This window comes from Halichoerus grypus, chromosome 14 (assembly GCF_964656455.1).
Source record: "Halichoerus grypus chromosome 14, mHalGry1.hap1.1, whole genome shotgun sequence".
Lineage (NCBI taxonomy): Eukaryota > Metazoa > Chordata > Mammalia > Carnivora > Phocidae > Halichoerus > Halichoerus grypus.
Genome location: NC_135725.1, coordinates 64,727,353 through 64,748,413, shown reverse-complemented (window position 1 = coordinate 64,748,413; position 21,061 = coordinate 64,727,353). Strand labels below are relative to the sequence as shown.

The 21,061-nt window shown below is 43.8% G+C and overlaps 1 protein-coding gene and 1 long non-coding RNA gene across 8 annotated transcripts in view; one reads left to right on the top strand and one right to left on the bottom strand.

Moving 5' to 3' along the window:
• Nucleotides 1–1,331: 1,331 nt before the first annotated feature.
• On the bottom strand, nt 1,332–6,409 carry LOC118518877 (uncharacterized). The gene is made up of 3 exons (XR_004908907.2): nt 6,281–6,409; nt 1,908–1,994; nt 1,332–1,476 (listed from the first exon to the last, which is right to left on the bottom strand). It is a non-coding gene; the product is annotated as an uncharacterized LOC118518877 (long non-coding RNA).
• Nucleotides 6,264–21,061, top strand: part of PGAP4 (post-GPI attachment to proteins GalNAc transferase 4) — a 32,709-nt gene continuing 17,911 nt past the window's right edge. For 2 of the 7 annotated variants that reach the window (XR_013443780.1, XM_036065894.2), the window contains exon 1: nt 6,689–7,095. The gene's annotated coding sequence lies outside the window, so the exon portion shown is untranslated. Of the gene's footprint in view, nt 6,399–6,687; nt 7,096–7,125; nt 7,464–7,526; nt 8,096–13,635; nt 13,657–21,061 lie in introns of those variants that run through there. The other 5 variants (XM_036065896.2, XM_036065899.2, XM_036065897.2 and 2 more) reach the window with 5 other exon arrangements.

Genomic DNA, 21,061 nt, shown 5'->3' with positions numbered 1-21,061 from the left:
GTTGTTTAAGCATACGACTCTTGATTTTGGCTCAGATCACGATCTCAGGGAGGTGAGATCCAGCCCCACATTGGGCTCCACGCTGGGCATGGAGCCTGCTTAGGATTCTCTTTCTCCTTCTCCCTCTGCTCCTCCCCCCATCCCCACCCAGCTCTCTCAAAAAAAAAAATAAGAGGTTCAAAAACTAATGATGTAATGTATGGTGATTAACATAACAATAAAAATTTTTTTTAAAATGAGAGGAATGTAAATTGCTAGGACTGCCTCAAAGAGTCTTAACACAATCAGGTGATGGAAGTTAGTTACTAATGCAAACACGGCAAACAAAACTGTTCCTGAAAGGCATGGGTGAGCGAATCCCCAGCATACAGAGTGGCATCCTGACTGTAACAGACCGCTTGGCATATATGCATCTGATTCCTATTCCTGAGGTTTTGACCCAGTATCTTCAGCTTCCGTGAGAAGCTAAAACAACAACTCTCCTTAGTTAGGTGTGTGGCTTTTCCTTTTTTTTTTTTTTTAGATTTTTTTTTTATTTATTTATTTGAGAGAGAGAGAATGAGAGAGAGCAAGCACATGAGAGGGGGGAGGGTCAGAGGGAGAAGCAGACTCCCTGCCGAGCAGGGAGCCCGATGCGGGACTCAATCCAGGGACTCCAGGATCATGACCTGAGCCGAAGGCAGTCGCTTAACCAACTGAGCCACCCAGGCGCCCAGGTGTGTGGCTTTTCAATCCTGGGAAGATTTATAATTAAGTATAGAGCAAATGAATTGAATTAAGCACATAGTTTTGGGGCGCCTGGGTGGCTCAGTTGGTTAAGCGTCTGCCATCAGGTCCTGATCGCAGGATCCTGGAATGGAGCCTGCATCCGGCTCTCTGCGTCTCTGCTCAGCGGGGAGTCTGCTTCTCCCTCTCCCTCTCCCTCTGTGCTCTCTCTCTCTCAAATAAATAAGTAAAATCTTTTTTTTAAAAAAAGCACGTAGTATTAATACTTTCATTTAATCCAGGAAAAGCTGTGTTTGTTTACAATGTTTAAGAGAATCTGGCAGTCAGTCTTATAATTTTAGGTTGAAAGACGTAGGAGAATTTGATTGTAGAAATTGCTTTGAATGTTACAAGATTTTAGAGGTATTCTATACAGAAATGTATTAGATGTTCAAAAGTTGTTTAAATACTTAGTAAGCTTTTGCTTACAAAAGTGTTGAGTTTATGGTGAGATAACTAAAACATGTAAGAAAATCAAATACATTTAAATATACAAATGTAATTTCGAATCAATTAATTAAAAAAGGAAAATTACTTGTTTACATATAAAATTATCAGATTTATAGATTAAACTTACAGGGTTGGGACACCTGGGTGGCTCAGTCATTTAAGCGTCTGCCTTGGGCTCAGGTCATGATCCTGGGGTCCTTGCTCAGCAGGGAGCCTGCTTCTCCCTCTGCTGCTCCCCCTGCTTGTGCTCACTCTCGCTCTCTGACAAATAAATAAATAAATAAATCTTTAAAATAAAATAAAATAAACTTACAGAGTTAAAAAAGGTAGATTGTAAGAATCTCCACATTAATATAGTCACTTAATTTTCAATCCATGTAATACCATGTAGGTATTCCTCAAAAAGCAGAAAAGCAATTCCTCTGACATTAAAAAACATAAACTCTCATTATCATAACTAAATACTTATAGCAACAATAGAAGAAAACAAAATCTCATGTTTAAAAAAAGCTGATGATATGTACATTATATTTAAATAGGAAATTTTATAAAAATATATGCCAATCAAATAAAAAGTTAGTTTGGCATCCCTCTAGAAATTTGGATAAGTTATTGCTCATGAACTCTGGGTCTCAAATAAAATAAATTGGACATCAGACAGTAAAAATGAGCACAATTTGAAAAAGACTCACAGTAAAAATACCATATTATATTTCATTAAGCAACTCTTGCTTGTAGATATCAAGGATCAACTATAGCTTCCACCTGATCGAGGCTACCTGAAAGGATAATAACACAGGTAGTATCCAGACCTACTTACAACTGGTTCCTTCATCTCCTTACTCATTCATTCATTCGTTCATTCATTCCAAAAACACCCATTATAACCAACTGGTCTATGACAAGACTGCTACATGCCCACAAGGAGCTCATTTTCCAGAAAGGTAATCCCCCCTAGGGCAAGGGCTATTGGCCGAGGCCACGTTATGCATGGCTTTAACTGTCACGCAAATGAGCTTGAACTTCTGGTCTGGTGGAGTGTTTTAAACCGGAGAGAAACCTGATCTGGTTTATATTTTTAGAAATTCACTGGGTTAGCCCCCTGGAGGTTTGTTTAGAAGCCAAAGACTACAGAGGCTAAGATTGAATAGGAGACTATTAACAGGTGAGAGATGATGTCTTTATCTATGCTCTGCTGTCAAAGTCAGGTGAGCAGAGTGAGGAGTCTATTTATAGATGCACAATGTTAGTTCCGGCTAATCAAAGTTTTACTGCAATAAAAATAGATTAGAATGTCTACTTTGGGACTTAACCCCAGAAGGTCTCTGCTTTGGGTTTTTTTTCTCTTTTGTGAAATGGTTAGAATCGCAGGATTAGGTGATGGTTAGAGGTTACCATGACACAATTTCCAATGTTGAGGGTGGTGAGCAATTGGAGATCCTATTCACGGTGGATGAAGAAGGAAACCAAGAGTGTTCAGGTAAGTTGTAGGCACTTCTTGGGACAGTCTGCAGCATATCTTTAATGAAATGTTTATGGTGTTTTGGTAAAGTAACAGTTTCAATAAAGTTTTTCCTCCTCATGGGGGCGCCTGGGTGGCTCCGTCAGTTAAGCACCTGCCTTTGGTTCATCATGATCCCAAGGTCCTGGGATCAAGCCCCATGCACATCTGGCTCCCTGCTCAGTGGGGAGCCTGCTTCTCTCTCTCCCGCTCCTCCCCACTCATGTTCTCTCTCACTTGCTCTACTCTCTCTCTCAAATAAATAAATAAATCTTAAAAAAAAAATAAAAGTTTTTCCTCACAACTCACAAAGATTCTTTGCTTGACCAAACTTCAGTCAGGCTCCTGAATCTCCTCTTAGGCCCTTCTGTACACTTCCTTGTAAATTCCAGTGTTAACCAGAACCCTGCTACATCAGTTTAGCAGGAAACCCTGTCCTGGACATCTGATCACTGCGGCTTATCTTCAGCAAGAATCCTGTGAAGTACCTTTAACCAAAATCACCCTTTACACCGGATGCTTCCTTCCCCTTAGTAATTTGCTATACACCAATCCCTATCCTGTTCCTTGACTATATAGTCCCATTTGCTCATGCTATCTTTGGAGTTGAGTCTAATTCCCTTCTGCAAGACCCCATTTCAGGGGTCCGTACACCTACCATCATGGCCCCCCTTGATGCCTTACCGTCTTCATTAAGTGCCACTGAACAATTTTTTTTTTTAACACAAGCAAGAGGATGGACAAGTAAGGATCATATACACAGATGGAAGCTGTTGTCAGGGTGCTAGTTTCTGTGTTGGGTGGTGATTTTTTTTTTTTTAAGATTTTATTTATTTATTTATGAGAGCGAGAGTGGGGAGGGGCAAAGGGAGAGGGAGAATCTCAAGCAGGCTCCACACCCAGGTCGGAGCCTGATAACAGGGCTTGATCTCCCGACCCTGAGATCATGACCTGAGCCAAAATCAAGAGTTGGCCACTTAACCAACTGAGCCACCCAGGCCCCCACCATGTTGGGTGGTGATTTCAAGGGCATTTCTTGTATTATTATTATTATCATTAATAGATAGAAGTCCTTACATAGACACGTAATGAGAATTATGATTAATCTCTCTCTGTGACCCCAAAGTCCAGTCTTATAAAAAAAAGAAGAAAAAAAGAGAAAACACCCTCCTTACCACAAGGGAGGGAAGGTAGCTAAGGTGGAACAAAGAGGGGGGCTTACCAAATGAGAACCAGAATCTTGGAATCTAGTCTTTCTAAGAATTTTCCCAGTCTTTCCTATGTTACCACTCCTCCTACCTCTCTCTAGAATCCCTCAATTTATTATCTTTCATAAAATCCCTTGATAGCTTTCAACTTTGGGCTTTAATCTGAAAAACTGGCTCCCTGTTCTTCTTGTATTAGAAAAATATAGTTATTATTACCTATGCATAACGATAATCATATAAAATAATAATAAGCACCCTTGAAACTACCATCCAACATGGAAATTAGAGACTTCCCATATGATTTTAACAAATGGAGTATGAAACAACCTCAAATCATTGTGTATTTCTCTTCCTATTGGATGAAGTTTAATCACATATAATTTTAAAGAGCCAACATCACAATAATAAAACATTTTTTAACCTCTCATGTAGAAGAAATCTGGAAGGAGAAGGTCTAGGACTGGTCCAGGAAATGGGACCAGCTTCCCAAGCTGTTCTCTGTGCCAGATCCAGCTGTCAGCCTAGGCAGTCTTTCCTATACTTCCAGACATTCCTAATGACAGACTCCATGAGAGCAGGACACACATCTCATTCTTATCTCATTCTCATCCATGGTGTTGGCACTATGTCAGAACAATTCTTCTATCAATATTGGCTGTAAAATAGAGGACGGACGGATGCCCTGGTGGATGGAGGGATGCTCAGGTAGATGGATATAAGATTCTAATGAAATTTAATATCTAGTACCAACTAGATACGGTGTCCGTCACAACTCTTCAACTCACTATGGCAGGAACAGACACATATAAAGGAATGACCGTGCACCAGTGACGTGAAATTTGGATTTCATATAATTTTCACATGTACCAAAATATTCTTCTTTTTATTTTTTAACCATCCAGTAGTATAAAAACCATTCTTGGGGCACCTGGGTGGCTCAGTTGGTTAACAGACGGCCTTCAGCTCGGGTCGTGATCCCAGGGTCCTGGGATCAAGCCCCAAGTCGGGGTCCCTGCTCCTCCGGGAAGCTGCTTCTCCCTCTCCCTCTGGCTGCCACTCCCCCTGCTTGTGCTCTCTGTCAAATAAATAAATAAAATCTTTAAAAAAAGAATAAAAAACATTCTTAGTTTGTGGGCTGCACAAAATCAGGCAGTGAGCTGTAGTTTGCTAACCCCCAGCCTAGAAAGGCAACCTGACAGAATTAGAAGCACTAAGAAAGACAATAAAACTATGAGGTGGAAACCCTAGGAAGCCAGAGTGGAATCTAGCTGGCTTTTATTTTCCTTTCGCTTTCCTTTTTCCTCCCCAGGGTCATTCCACATTGCTTTCCTGGGCTCCTCGGGACTTGTTTTCAACCAATGTGCCCATTTTCTCACACCTCCAGTGTTACATCATTCAGAACAGTATTTGCTTAAAATAGGATTCTGGAAGACCAAAGAACGTTCGAGACCCAAAGTAATAGCTTTCTAATGAAGGGCTTTCGTACACTGAGAGATGTCATTTCATTTTTTTTTTTTTTTTATTTGACAGAGAGACACAGCAAGAGAGGGAACACAAGCAGGGGGAGTGGGAGAGGGAGAAGCAGGCTTCCCGCAGAGCAGGGAGCCCAATGCGGGGCTCGATCCCAGGACCCTGGGACCACGACCTGAGCCGAAGGCAGACGCCTAACAACTGAGCCACCCAGGCGCCCCGAGAGATGTCATTTCATTAATATGAATAAATCTTTATGCGTCCCCATGATGAAATATCATGCCGGCTTCTATTCCTCTCACAAAAGAAACATGCTTCCTGCTTGCATGACTTGGGGCAGCCCTGAAGGCAGGAACAGATGTACATACCTATGCTGGAACGAGTAGTGACGACCTATCCGAGAGGAAAAAATATTCTGCAGTTCTCATGTGGAGACTGAGTTGACTTGAGACCTCACTGCTCTTTTTAGAAGTGCTTAGATTTTAGGTAGTTTCACATTCATGATATGTGAATAAAATAAAGGGTACAGTGTATGACAGATCACATCGTCACATATCACTTCAATGAGCATTTATTATATACTTAGTGAATACTTGGCACTTTGACAATGAGCACTAAGTTATCTCCTTCAGCTCTCACCCAGTTATTTTTGGATCTCTTATTAAACCTCTGTGGCCTGTTAACTAAATGATTTCTGAGAGACGAAGCTCAGAAATGACCTCTCTCAATGCATGAAAGCCCTTCATTAGTAATGAGAGCCACTTTTCAGACATCTGTCTCATGAGTCTCTTCTCCCTTTGCTCAGCTCTCTCTCCTAGATGTTCTGTGCAAAATTTTTAACCTTCTCATGTACAAGAAATCTGGAAGTAGGCGGTCTCATTCTTACCTCATTCTCATCTGTGGTGTTGGCACGACGTCAGAACAATTCTTCAATAAATGTCTGCCAAAATGAAGGGTTGGGGATGGGTACTGAACCACGGAAGCCACTCCCAGGAGACTGACAGGTAAGTGGAAAGGGCCACAGACCTAACTCCCATGCCTGGCTAGGTGACCTGGTTAAACCAAACCTTTCTGATTTTTTAAATAAATGTTCACATTTCTGGCTTTTGGAATAAGGAAGGGTTTGCACTTGGCAATTATCTTCTCAAATCTTTCGCCGTTTGCAAATTGGGGATGATAATCTGTCATGTCCAGGAGTGAAGTGACGTTCATAAGGCGCCTGGTATAGGTTGGGTGCGGTAGGGATTTGGGGCGGAAGTGGTGTCGGCTGTTATTTTTATTATGGGCAAAACCAATTCCCTCCAGCGGAGAACACGCTTGCAGGCCGGCTGGGGCTGTGAAAAGCGCAGAGACCTCATCCTTCCAGCATTTCAATTTCCTTAGCCCTGAGCCTGCTTTTCCCTTTCTGCCCATCAGTTGGCGCCTTTTGCCGTCCTTTTTTTCCCTCAAGCTGGTTTTGGGGGCTGCGGTCGCTCCGCAGCTCGCAGGTCACATGGCCTGCCGGAGCAAGGGGACCCGGCGCGGGAGCTGCGCCGCGGGAGGAGGTGAGGCTCCCGCGCGCACCCGAACCGCGCGGCGCCCGCTCCGCCCGGGCCTCGGGGTTGGGCGATGGCTCCTCTGTGGCGATGAGCCAGCCCGCCTAAGCGACACCAGAGGCGGCCCTCGGCGTGCGCGGCGGACGGAGCTGACCGCCCCCACCGGGTAGGTTTTCGCTGCGTGCGATCTGCCCAGCCTCTCTGGCATCGCAGCCGGAGCGCGGGGACGAGGATTACCCGGGCCGCCGCTGGCGCGGGGAGAGCCGCAGCGGGTGCTGGCGTAGCTCCGGAGGGCCTGCGCCCCCGGCCGTGCGCTCTGGGCAGGCGAGCTTCGCTGAGGCCCGGCCCGGGGCGCCGGCCGCTTCCTGCCGGAGGACCGCGGGGACCCCAGAAAGGCGTCCCCCGCGCGGCCCGGGCCGGTGTCAGGGCAGGGATGAATGAGTGTCGCGGCGAGGGCGTCTCTCCACCCCTCGCTCGCTTCGGCTGCGCCGCGAGGCCGACAGGAAGGCGCGAGCCGGGCGCGTGCGAGCCCAGGTAAGACCCTGCTCCTGGCCCGCCTGGCCGGGCCGCACAGCCAAAGGGCGCATCGCCTAATGGCCGCCCGCACGCGGCGAGGGTCCCTCGCGCGTCCGCCCCTCCGGCCAGCCGGGCTCGCCAAAGCGCTGCTGCGGCGTGGGGTTTCTGCGCGCGACCTCGCAGCCCGGGGACCGAGGAAGGGCGACCCGGCAGAGGAAGGCGTCCCTCCCAGCTCCCGGAAAGACCAGCCGAAGGGAGCCAGCGCGGCGATCGGAACCGTTAGCCTCGACCTACGGGTGGGGAAACTGAGGCCCGAGCGCGATGGGGACTGCCCAAGGTCAGCAGCTGACGCTAGATCCGGGACTGTGGTCTTCCGCTCCTATTCTCTTTCCGCGAGGACTGGAGGGGACCACCCCCCGCTAGTCACATCCTCCTCCTGGCCTCTGGGCGCGGGCGTTGTCGGTGCCGCACTGCGCCCGAAGTGCCCAGGGGCGAGAGCTCCTGCAGGGTGGGTGTGACCCTGGCATCCCCTGCTGGTGCCGGGCTGCCCCCGGGAGAAGCGCAGGGCGGCTCCAATGATGATCTCTCTATGCGGCCCATTAGCAAAACCTGCAGGGGTGTGTGCGTGTGCGAACTGGAGAACTGAACTGGTAAAGGGGATAGCTTTTTTTAGGGGTGCATTTCTAGAGTGCACTGTACCAGGTACTTTGGGAGGTGACAAGAGAAAACTACGTGTGTCTAACACCTAGCCTTATTAAAATTATTAGAATTTTTTGAAGGATTAGCGTATTACAAAGCATTCAGGAAACAAAAATGTAAAGGAGAAAATAAAGATAACTTAAAACTTCATCTAGATTGTTGAGACTTTTTGGATATCGTCTTAAAGTTTTCTCTGCATACAAACATCTAAACCAATAAGGTAGACAAAAATAGCATCTTGTTTTAATTTGCACGTCTGATTACCCAGGGGGAGCTAGTACCTTTTCCTCTGTGTACTTGCGTTTTGCATTTACAGGGGTGAACGTCTTAATTCTTTTGCCCCCCCCCTCTTTTAAAAGTAATTTCTATGCCCAACCTGGGGCTCGAACTCACAACCCCGAGATCACCAGTTGCACACTCCACCGTCTGAGCCAGCCCCTCCTTTGCCCCCTTTTCAGTTGGAGTGTCCTTCTGTTCCTGATTTTTAAGCATTCTTTATATATTACGCATTAAAGAAGTAATTCTGTCATTTATGTTGCATAGTCTTTCCCAATCTGCTTGACGGGCTTTCCTAAACCTTTAGGCTTTTCCTAAAATATATAACTATTCTTCTATATTTCCTTCAGACACCTTTAAGCTTTTGTTTGAAAATTTTAATGTGAAATTTATCCTAGCTTAAGTTATAAAGTGGAGAGCTAATTTGCTTTTCCTGAAGAGTTCGCCAGTTGCTGCAAAGCTATTAAGTCCATTTTTCACCCCGATTTAGATTGCTTTAGTTATGGGAGATTAAATTATTACACGTTTGTATCTGTGTGGATTTTCACCTCTATTTATCAGTATATTTTGGTGCTGGTGCCATGTTATTTTAAGTACTGAAGTTTTATAGTAGGTTTAAGATCTGGTTAGGCAGATTCGCTCTTACTACCCTGTATTATCATTTTCCTGGCTCTTAGAAAAATCAATTTTATTGAAGTATAGTTTACATGCAATAAAATACACCATTTAAATGTATATTTTGATGAATTTTATCAAAGGTAACCACCATCACAATAAAAAATTATGAAGTGCTACATAAAATTGATGTTATTATTGTACAGGGGCCCTGCTAATCTTTGATACATCCTCCTAATTTTAGTATATGTGCCAGCAAAGCGAGCATTTCCTAGCATTTTTTATTAGTACTAATTCCAGAAAATCTTTTGAATGCTTTGGTCAAGTTAACTAACCTCTCCCTCCCTGCGCCACCAAAGGAAACAAACAAAATCTTGTCTGGATTTCTTTTTTTTTTTTTTTTTAATATTTTATTTATTTATTTGACAGAGATATAGAGAGAGAGTACAGGTAGGCAGAGAGGCAGGCCGAGGGAGAGGGAGAAGCAGACTCTCTGCTGAGCAGGGAGCCCGATGCGGGGCTCGATCCCAGGACGCTGGGATCATGACCTGAGCCGAAGGCAGACGCTTAACCGACTGAGCCACCCAGGCGCCCCTCTTGTCTGGATTTCTGTTGGATTTTGATAACAAGGGTCCTCAGAGTATAGGGGCCCTGGATGTCATGTTCACCATCCCAATGCCCGGCACAAGACTCAGTATTTGTTGAATGAATGTTTAATAATTATCATAAAAGTAATATATACTCTTTACAAAAGTGTTGAAAGGGGACGCCTGGGTGGCTCAGTCGGTTAAGCGTCTGCCTTCGGCTCAGGTCATGATCTCAAGGTCCTGGGATCCAGCCCCATGTGGGCTCCCAGCTCAGCGGGGGAGTCTGCTACTCCCTCCGCCCTTCCCCTCTCCCTGCTCATGCTTGTGCGTGTGCGCTCTCTCTCTCTCTCTCTGAAATAAATAAATAAAATCTTAAAAAAAGCAAAAGCAAAACAGGAAGCTTCTATTCCTCCATACCTTCATCTCTCTTTCCCTAAATTATACTCCATATTAAAAATAGAATGACCATACTATGTACATTTTTCTACAATTGCACTGACATAGTTGGCATTATTTTTCCCGTAGAGACTTAAAATCTGCTCAAATTGTAACAGATTACCATAGATTGAGTGGTGTAAACAGCAAAACATTTCTTTCTGGAGGCTGAAAGTCTGAGATCAGGCTGCCCTCAGAGCTGGGTTCTGCTGAGGGCCCTCTTCCTGGTGTATGGATGCTACCTTCTCACTGTATTCTCACTGTATTCTCACTGTATTCTCCCTGGCAGAGAGCAGAGTGAGCAAGCCAGCACTCTCCCACCTCTTCGTATAAGGGCACTAATCCCAACATGAGAGTTCCACCAGCAAGACCTAATTACCTCCCAGAGACCCCATATCCAAATACCATCACGTTGAAGATTAGCGTTTCAATACACGAATTTGGGGGGAGTGCATTCAGTCCATAGCAGAGACCTAGATAAGACTTTTTAAATGTTAGTATATTTAAAGCTTTCTCTTCCTTTTTAATGGCTCCTTATAACCCCTTTGTTTAATTATCTAAAAATGTGTTTCCTGTTGCTGGATATTTTCTTTCCCTGCAGTTCCTTCCTCCTTCCTTCTTCCTCTCCTTTTCTCCCCTCTCTTCCCCTGTCCCTCCTCCCTTCCCCCTCTTTATCTTTCTCTTTCTTACTATTACAAACAAAACTGCCATGAACATTCCTTGTCCATCTTTGGTAGCAAGTGTTGGCATTTCTGCAGGATAGATATCTAGAAAGAATTTCTATGTCAAGGGGGATGCACATATAAAATTTTTATAGATATTGGTTCAACTTTCCTTCCAAAGGTTGCACCAATTTATACCAAGTGCCCATTTGTTGAACTGGGCCACTCCCTCCTGAAGTAAATTGAACTGACATTATATTAAATATAGAGATTAATTCTAGAGAAAGAGATCTCTATCCTGTTTCATTAGTGAGGCTTTCCAGTGGGGAAAATCTTATGTTTCTCCACTTACTAAAGATTTTTTAAATATCTTTCAGTAGAATTTTATAGTATGTGTGTATATTCTGCATATTTAAAAAATTTATTCCTAGGTTTTTTACCCCATTTTCATGGGGATCTTTTATCCCATTAATTCATTTGGTTATTGTCTGATTAGGTGAAGCAGTTTGTGTATGTGTATGTGTGTGTGTGTGTGCGTGTAATACTATATATTATTTTAAAATATTTTTACATATTAATATTTACATTTACATTCTGAAACTCTGTTACCATTTCTAATGATTTTTCAGCTGATTTTCTTGGGTTTCCAATCTCTGCAGAGACAGTATTGCATATTGGTTGGGAACATGGGTTCTGGAGCCTGTCTGCCTAGGTTCAAGTTTTCCCACACACTTAAAAGCTTTGTTAACCTTTGATACAATTTAATTCTGTCTTTAGGTTTTTCAGGTATAAAATGGGCTGAATAATAGTATTTCTCATAGGCTTCTTATGAGGATTGATGAGATGCTTAGAACATTGCCTAGCACATAATACGTGCTCAGTAGACATGTACAAATAAGTTGATCTCTGCACACTATAAGGCCACGCTCTCTGATACTCCCAATTTTAAAGGTGAAGGAATTGAGACCCACCGAGGTTAAATGACTTGACTGTGAGCATTTATTTGCTTAACAAACATTGAGCCTCTCCTATGCATAGAGTACTGTGATGAGTCTGCAAGGGATATCAAAGATAAATCATACTGAAATCCACTAACAACAGATTTGTAAGTCCAATTGGGGCATAAGTCAGGGGTCATGAATAAAGCCATGGAGGGCAGCAGGCCTTGTGGACAAAATATGGGCTTTGGAATTTCTCCTCTGTTTTAATTTCCTGCTCTCAACTTGGTAGCATTTATTTTTTTTCCTCTAAATGGGATTAGTTCCATTGCTATTCAAGAGTTGCTATTTTGGTTAAATGAAATAGATGTAAGAGTCTATTACAGAACTTGGGTATGTAGTAGGAGCTTAATAAGGGGTAGCTATACATAGATAGAGTCTGAAGTAGCAAGTGATAAATGAATGTTCTGGGAGGGAAATTTATGTAAAGGGGCCAAGCACTTGAAAAACAAGAGTCTATTTCTGTTTGGGGTAGATGAGGGTTGGCTTTTAAGAGGTCCCTTTTGAGCTGATTCTTGATGGTTGAGTAGCCTGTGTGAGGAGAAGAAATAAGACTGGAGAGATAGTTGAAACTGGATTGTGAAGAATCTTGGTGAAGAATTTGGACTTCATTCTGTAGTCATTGGGGAATCATGAACAGTTCCACAGAAAAGAGCGTCGTGTTCAGACCTGTGGTTCAGAGCATCAGAGGGATGCTGATAATGTAAAACGTTACCATCATTTGCAGTGTCTTCTGTTTGAAAAAGGGCTTTCATAGCCACTGTCCCATTTCATCCCCACAGTGCCTCCATAAACGAGGTATTTTTCATTTTCCTATTTGGCAGAGGCAGAATAGTCTCAGATAAATGATTTCTTTACAAATGGACCTAATGAGTGAGTGCTGGGACCAGACACGGACCAAGATCTTGTGGCTTCCAATCCAGTGCTCCTTCTGGAAGTCGGAGGCCTAGTTAGGAGCCTGTTGCTATCAGCTGGCCTGGAGGTGATGAGGAGTAACAAGGGAGGCAGTGCAGAAGGGCATGGCTGTGGCGGGGAGAGGAGAGAAGAGAGGCGCCAAAGAGGCCATATGGGTGGCATTGCTGGGACTTGGGAAGTGACTGGATAGGGCTGAGAAGTCAGAACGTACTGGTCTTTTGGACCCAAGGTTCCTGGGAGAGTGGTGGTGCCATTCACGTAGGAGGGCAGCAGTGGGAAGCAGTCTTCTTGATTGCTGATCCCCTGACACTCAGCCTGGGGTACTCCCTCACATGCCCCTGTGACCCCTTCAGCTTAATTTTTATTTATTTTATTTTATTTTTTAAAGAGATTTATTTATTTGAGATAGAGAGAGTGCAGGGGGAGAAGGAGAGAGAGAGAGACTCTCCAGCAGATTCCCTGCTGAGCACGGAGCCCGATGCGGGGCTCGATCCCATGACCCTGAGATCATGACCCGAGCCAAAATCAAGAGTCAGCCGCTTAACCGACTGAGCCACCCAGGCGGCCCCAGCTTAATTTTTAGAAGCTGCAGGAAAGTATAACTGTCACTGTCACTCCATTTATTCATTCTAGCCCTATTTCCTGTTCATTTCTTGGTGTCTTTGTCTTCTACTGTCTTTTCTGAGCCCTCCATCCGAGACACAGTAACAGACATAGTCCAATTTACAAAATGGTTGTGTTTCAAAGTGTACCAGGAAGGCATAGATAAGAACTCAGTAATCATTACGCCGTCTGAATCGGGTCTGTAATGGTGTCGTTGTTTTCGGGCCGCCTCACGAATGCCAGGCAGCCCACAACATTGTGGAGTGTGGTCCTGAGCTGGTGATGCCATGGGTGACTATGGAATTCTGGGAAAAGACAGAGTGGTAATGCACACATGGTCCTACTTCTGTCCCACCCCCATATTGGGCTGGGAGTAGAGACCTCCTTCCCTCAAACTACCACTGCAAAATCCTGTTTTCAGGTAAGTTATCTTAAAACCAAATCAGTAAAGTGAAATAAATTGTAGGAGGCCTGGAACACCACACCCCATAGTGCAGCAACTGGTTAAATCCTTTAAGAAGATGTTTTAAAAAGCAAACCAGAACATAGTCTTGAATATCTACCAAACTCCATGTGGCTGAATTTTAGGCAAACCAGTCATCTGATCATTGAAGGATCTGATCCCACCTCCCATGGCCCAAAATGGGTGTGCTAGATTGCATTATTGTCCAAGATATTTTCTGCCTCTCCCTAGAGAGACATGTATTTCCCTCACCATTAGCTTCAGGCTTGGCCGTATGTCTTTCGGTACCCCTTCTTGCAGGAAGATTACATAACTCTGTTCTCTTGAACTCAAGGGTTGTTATGTAACTTGTGCTGGTCAATGAAAGGTAGGTGGACGTGACGTGTGTCATTTTTGAGCTGTGACCTTGAGCTGTGTCTCTTTCTCCTCTGCCACAAAAGCAGCAATTTCTAGAAAAGAGGCAGTTCCATCTACCTTGGTCCTGGAGTGTGAATGACAGGGAGCAGAGTCTTCACTGATCCATAATGGACAAGTAACATGAGCAAGAATTAAACCTCTTTCCTTATAAACCCCTGAGATTTAGGGGTCATTACTCTAGTCTGTCCTGACTCATACTGTGTATAGTGATATGGGGGCCAGATGCCTTGTGAGCATTTTACAAATATTCCAGACTCTGAGCAGATTGCTAGAGCCTTTCTTTTTTCCCGCAGGCTTAAAAAGTGGCCTGCTGCTTTTGCTTTCCATTGAACCTTCATCAGAACAGCACTCTGGCACTGTATTTTTAAAGCAAGCTATTCCTGAGATGTTAATGATTTTATTGCCCCCAGTGGGGAAATTGCCTGGGATTAAAGGTCCTCTTGATGTCAGTACCAGGTGCTCCAGTTCCTGACCCACCTGCCAGAGGGGAGAGAGAATCAGGAGCCTGGGGTGTCAAGGGGCAGGATAATAGGGCCTGAGGGCAGCAACACAGGGGGGCTTGGAGAGGACTGACATCTTAACTTCTCCTGCCCCACACAACGAAACTGAAGGAAGATCATCATGCTCGCTTGATGAACAACTTCAAGAAAATCTTCTCCCCTTGTATCCACCTGGAACTTGTTACAAGCCTCTTTTGTGAAGAAAATTTGAAGCCAGCCCTGCACGCACACCAGGCCCCCTAGCAAGATCCTAGAAAATAAAGCAGGAAGCCACGGGCCTGGGAAGGCTGGGTGCTTTTAGGGTCCCTCCAGTCATACCTGGATTTAAGAGTGTGCCCTTTGAGTATATTTCCCCCCTTTTGCTACACAAATAGTAGCATGCTAGACAGACTTTTCTAGGTCTTCTTTCACTGAAAATACATCTTAAAAATTTTCCATATCTGTATATGAAGTTTGCTTTTTTTTTTTTAAGATTTTATTTTATTTATTTGACAGAGAGAGAGAGAGACAGCTAGAGAGGGAACACAAGCAGGGGGAGTGAGAGAGGGAGAAACAGGCTCCCCGCTGAGCAGGGAGCCCGATGCGGGGCTCGATCCCAGGACCCTGGCATCATGACCTGAGCCGAAGGCAGACGCTTAACCGACTGAGCCACCCAGGCGTCCCCAGAATTTGCTTTTTTGAACCTTTTTTTTTTGTTGAGAACACTTAAGTTCTACTGTCTTAGCAAATTTCAATATTGTATCTTAGCAAGCACAGTATTGTCAGCTGTAGTCATCAAGTTATGCATTAGATCCTCAGACCTTATTCGTCCTATTACTAAAAGTTTATACTCTTTGACCAACCTCTCCCTACTCCCACAGCCCTCCCCTTAGCACCTGGTAACCAACGGTCTATTCTGCTTCTATGAGTTTGACTTTTTTTTTTAGATTCCACATACAGATGATACTATGCAGTATTTCTCTCTCTCTGTCTTATTTCACTTAGCAAAATGCTTTCTGGATTCATCCATGCTGTCACAAATGGCAGGATTTCCTTCTTTTTTTCTAAGGCTGAATAATATTCCATTGCATAGATAAACCACATATTCTTCATCCATTCATCCATCCATTAGTGGACATTTGGGTTGTTTCTGTATCTTGGCTATTGTGAATAATGCTGCAATGCCAGATACCTCTTTGAGATAGTGATTTTTTTTTTTCCTTTGGATATATACCCAGATGAGGGATTGCTGGATCATTTGGTAGTTTTACTTTTAATTTCTTGAGGAAGCTCCATACTGTTTTCCCTCCATATCTCCAGAGTGGCTGTACCAGTTTATGTTTCAGCCAATAGTAAACACGTGTTTCCTTTTTCCACATCTGTGCTAGCATTTCTTATCTCTTGCCTTGTTGATAACAGACATCTTAATAGGTGTGAGGTGATATTTTATTGTGGTTTTGGTCTGTGTTTCCATGATGATTAGTGATGTTCAGCACCTTTTCAAGTGCCTGTTGGCTGTTTATATGTCTTTGGAAAAATGTCTATTCAGATCCTTCTTTGCCTGCTTTTAAATAAGTTGGTTATTGTTATTATTATTGCTATTGAGTTGTATGAATTCTTTATATATTTTTGGATATGAACTCCTTGTCTAATATGTGGTTTACAAATATTTTCTTCCATTTTATAGGTTGCCTTTTCATTTTATTGATGGTTTCCCTTTGCTTTGTGGAAGCCCTTTAGCTTGATGTAGGCGCACTTAGTTATGTTTGCTTTTGTTGCCTGTGCTTTTGGTGTAAAATAAAAAAAAAAAAAAATCATTGCCAAGACCAATGTCAAGATGCTTACCTCCTGTGTTTTCTAAATTGCCCTGGCTCTCGAAGGTCTTTTGTAGTTACATACTAATTTTAGCATTGTTTTTCCTGGAATTTTAATAGAGATTGCATTGAATCTGTAGATCCTTTGTAGATCATCTGTAGATCATTTTGGGTAATATGGACATTTTAACAATATTAATTCTTCTAATCCATGACCACAGAATATCTTTCCATTTATTTGTGTCATTTTCAGTTCTTTCAACAATGTCTTACAGTTTTCAGTGTACAGATATTTCACCTCCTTGGTTAAATTTATTCCTAAGTATTTTATTCTTTTTGATGCTATTGTAAATGGGATTGTTTTCTTAATTTCTCCTTATTAGTGTATAGATATGCAACTGATTTTTGTATGTTGATCTCATATCCTGCAACTTTACTAAATTCATCTATTGGTTCTCGGTTTTTTGAGTCATGTACCATTGGCAGTTAGAGCCAGGTGATCCAGGGGCCCATCCCTCAGGTGTTGCTGCAAAAGCTGGGGCACCAGGCCTTTGTATAAGCTCCTTCCAGAGAGATGCTGGGCATCTGGTTTTATCATTGGAGTGAGCCCATGGGAGAAGGTGGGAGAAGTGCCTATCAGTTCCCCTGGGTTCTGGGGAGAATCTCAGCCAGCTCCTAGATATGTGCTAAGTTAGAAGCTGGACCCTGTGGCAGGAACTTGTAAAGTATGCACTCAAAACCCTTCCAGGGAAAAATTAGGGGATGGTCATTTCTGCCTGCTCCCTGCATGCTGAGCCCTGGAGGGGATAGAACTGGCAAGTGCTCATGTTCCCACAAAGAACTGCTTCTTTGTTTGCTATGGTCCTGTTGGTCTCATGGATGCAAGCCCCATTGGCATTCAGAGCTAGATGTTTTCAGGTGGGAGTCTTAAAATTTGGGGTGCTAGATATGTGGCCCAAACCCTTTACTCCTCAGGGAGAAGCTGGGAATGGGAAGTTCCCTCCCCGTTATAGGGCACTGTATTGGGGGTGGGGTTATGGTTGGAGTGTGTCTCAGCTTTCTTTCCTACCTGTTTCAACGTGGATATTATCTCATTTTCCCTAGGTGTAGGGGTTCCTCAGCTAGTTTCTGGATTTCTCTCAGGGAATTTCTCATAATGTAGCTGTACATTTAATGCATCCAGTGGGAGGAGAGAAGTTCAGGAGCCTTGTTGCCATCTTGGTCCCTTCCAAGTTTGCTTGCTTTGAATGGGCACTTTGTATTCTGTTCTTTGGATGTATCATAATTTATTTGACTCACTCTCAATTGATGAGCACTTGGCAGTATTTTGCTATTACAAATAATGCTGCAAGTCATTTCTCACACTTGAGAATATTTATCTAGGAAGGAATGTTAGAAATGGAATTTGCAGAGTCATTAGTGGTTTTCCTAGATATTCCCAAATTAATTCTACAGAGGTTGTGCTGATTTATACTCCCATTAGCAAAATATGTGAGTGCCAATTTGGTAGGCCCTACTTTGCATGGGTCAGGGAGAGAGTATTAAAGGATGAGAAGAAGCTATCTACATAAAGAAGCAGGGAGGGTAGGGGAATAAAGTGTTCCAGGTTGTGGGAGTTGTGTGAGCAAAGGCCAGGAGTTGGGTAAGAGTGTAGCATAGTCAGTGTTCTGAAAGATCAGTGTGTCTAGAGCTACTAATTGGTGACATGTGGCTATTGATTACTTGAAATGTGACCAGTCTGCATTGAGATATGCTGTAAATGTGGGGCGCCTGGGTGGCTCAGTCGTTAAGCGTCTGCCTTCGGCTCAGGTCATGATCCCAGGATCCTGGGATCGAGCCCCGCATCGGGCTCCCTGCTCAGTAGGAAGCCTGCTTCTCCCTCTCCCACTCCCCCTGCTTGTGTCCCCTCTCTCGCTGTGTCTCTGTCAAATAAATAAATAAAATCTTTAAAAAAAAAAAAAAAAAGAGATATGCTGTAAATGTAAAATATACACTGGATTTCAAAGACTTAGTGTAAAAAAAACATAAAATACCTCATTAATAATTTTTCATATTGCTTTCATGTTGAAATAACAGTTCTGATGTATTGTATTTAAAATATATTATTAAAATTAATTTCATCTGTTTCTTTTTACTTTTTTACTGTGGCTGCTGGAAAATTTTAAATACCTAAGTGGCTCTTGCATATATTTCTATTGGAGAGTGCTAGTCTAGAACAGGGATTGGTGAACTATGGGCTGCTGGCCAAATTTGGCTTGCAGCTTGTTTTTATGTGGCTGGAGCACTAAAAATAGTTTTTATATTTTTAAAGAGTTTTACAAAAGAAAAAGTCTAGGAAGAATATGCAACAGAGACAATATGTGGCCCGCAAAATCTAAAATATTTACTATCTAGCCCTTTACAGAAAAATATTGCCAACCTCTAATTTTGAGTAACTAGCGCACAGTCCAGATCATAAAGGGTCTCGTGGACCATAGTAAGAAATGTGGATTTTAGTACCAGAGCAATGGGAAGCTAAAGAAGGGCTTTAAGCAGGAGAGTGATATGAGCAGATTTATGCGTTTAAATGATAACTGTGTGTGTGTGCACACGCACACACACACACACACATACACACACACACACAATCCTTAAACAGCCCACCCCTGGGACTGATCTGGACTAAAGAGCGTCACATTCTTGCTTTACCAGAAACTGTCATCACAAATGTGTCGAAGGAGTGTGGATGGGGATTTTGCACCAAACAGAGCTCTGCAGTGTCATATTGTCACATTATCATGTCTGTGCTCACCATGGGCCTGGCATTCTCCAAGCTGCAGGCCTTATCTTGGTGACTGTATTTTGTTCCTCCTTATAAGTGGGTACGGCTCTCTTGGGTAATAGCAAGCGCAAGGAGAACAAGGTGAGCAGAAAGACACCTGAATGACCCCATTCCTTACCAGGAGTATAAGCTCAATGCAATTTCAGTCCTTGGCTTCCACTAGGAGTGATGTGCATCCACGTGATTTAAATTAACTCCATTGGCCTGAGTAGCTCACAGGGAGAAGCATCCCATCTATCGTACTCTGAACGTTCACAAACCAGCAGGCCTGGGATTGCCTGCTATTCAAACCTCTCCTTGCTATTTCCCTCTTCAGGTACTACCCAGATCTCTTACTAGTACTGGGGTAGTCTGTCTCACCTCTGGGTCCCACAGTATAATGTGCTTCTGATGCTGAAATGAGCCTTTATTGAATTATTATGTCATTATCTTATAGAGAGAGGTGTGGTATTGTACACAGTTCTAGTGGGCTGGACAGGTTACTGCTGTAATAAACAAGTCCAAAAATCATTAGTGACTAGACAGAGTGGATTATGTATTACTCCCCACACAGCCCACTCTAGATTGGAAGGCTCCTGGGAGGTGAGCAGTGGGAGGGACCTCTCTTCTCTGTGTTATTCAAGACCTCAGGCTCCCTCCATCTGCTGGCTCCACCCTCCTCCAGAGCCACTCAGTTGGTGAATGGAGAATGAGAAGGTCAGGAAAGCACAAATGCTCTCAACCACCTTGGCCCAGGAGTCACACCTGTCACTTTGCTTATATTTTCCTGGCAAATCCTACTCACTGGACCCCACCTGGAAGAAGATGAGCTAGGGAATATGGTCTTTCTGTGTGCCCGAGAAAGGGAGGACACGGAAATCACAGCCCTGAATGCAGCACCACAACCTCATGGTCCCTGGGCAGCCCTTCCTTCAAGATAACTCACAAGCGAGGCGGTTTCCTCCAAATGTGTACACGCTGTATTATGCTTCTGACATAAGAGGTTTAGGTTTACCTTCTGTTCTTTAGACACCGCTTAGTTTTGCATTGACATTACTGGTGTTATACTGGTTTTGTCCTTTTAATTCTGTTTCTCAGTATGAGTCTATTTTCCCTCAGATCATTAGGCCTCCTTACTCCCAAGGTATTACTTGAGTTTGTATGTATGAATACATTTTTATTTTTTTATTTTTAAAGATTTTATTTATTTATTTGAGACAGAGAGAGGAGAGCACAAGCAGGGGGAGCGGGAGAGGGAGAGGGAGAAGCAGACTCCCCGCTGAGCAGAGAGCCCGACGAGGGGATCACGACCCGAGCCTAAGGCAGAGCCTAAGGCAGACGCTTAACTGACTGAGCCACCCAGGTGCCCCTGTATGGATACATTTTTTAAAAGATTTTATTTGTTTATTTTATTTGAGAGGGAGAGACAGAGCACAGGCGTGAGTGGGGGGAGGGGCAAAGGGAGAGGGAGATTGAATCTCAGGCAGACATCGTGTTGAGCACGGAGCCCGACGCTGGGTTCGATCCTACAACCCCGAGACCATGACCTGAGCTAAAACCAAGAGTCAGATGCTAAACCAACTGAGCCACTCAGGTGCCCCCATATGGATACATTTTTTAAAAGTTTTATTTAAGTAATCTGAGCACCCAACATGGGGCTCCAAGTCAGGACCCCGAGATCAAGAGTCACAGGCTTTTCCAACTGAGCCAGCCAGGCGCCCCAAAGCTGTGGAGAAATGATGGGACTTTCCACCCACTGAGTGGCCGAGTTGGGAGTCACATGTCTGCCTGACCTCCAGCCTGCACTGCAACATCCTTTCTGGACCAGGCTGGGGGTAACTGTCTCTTCTATC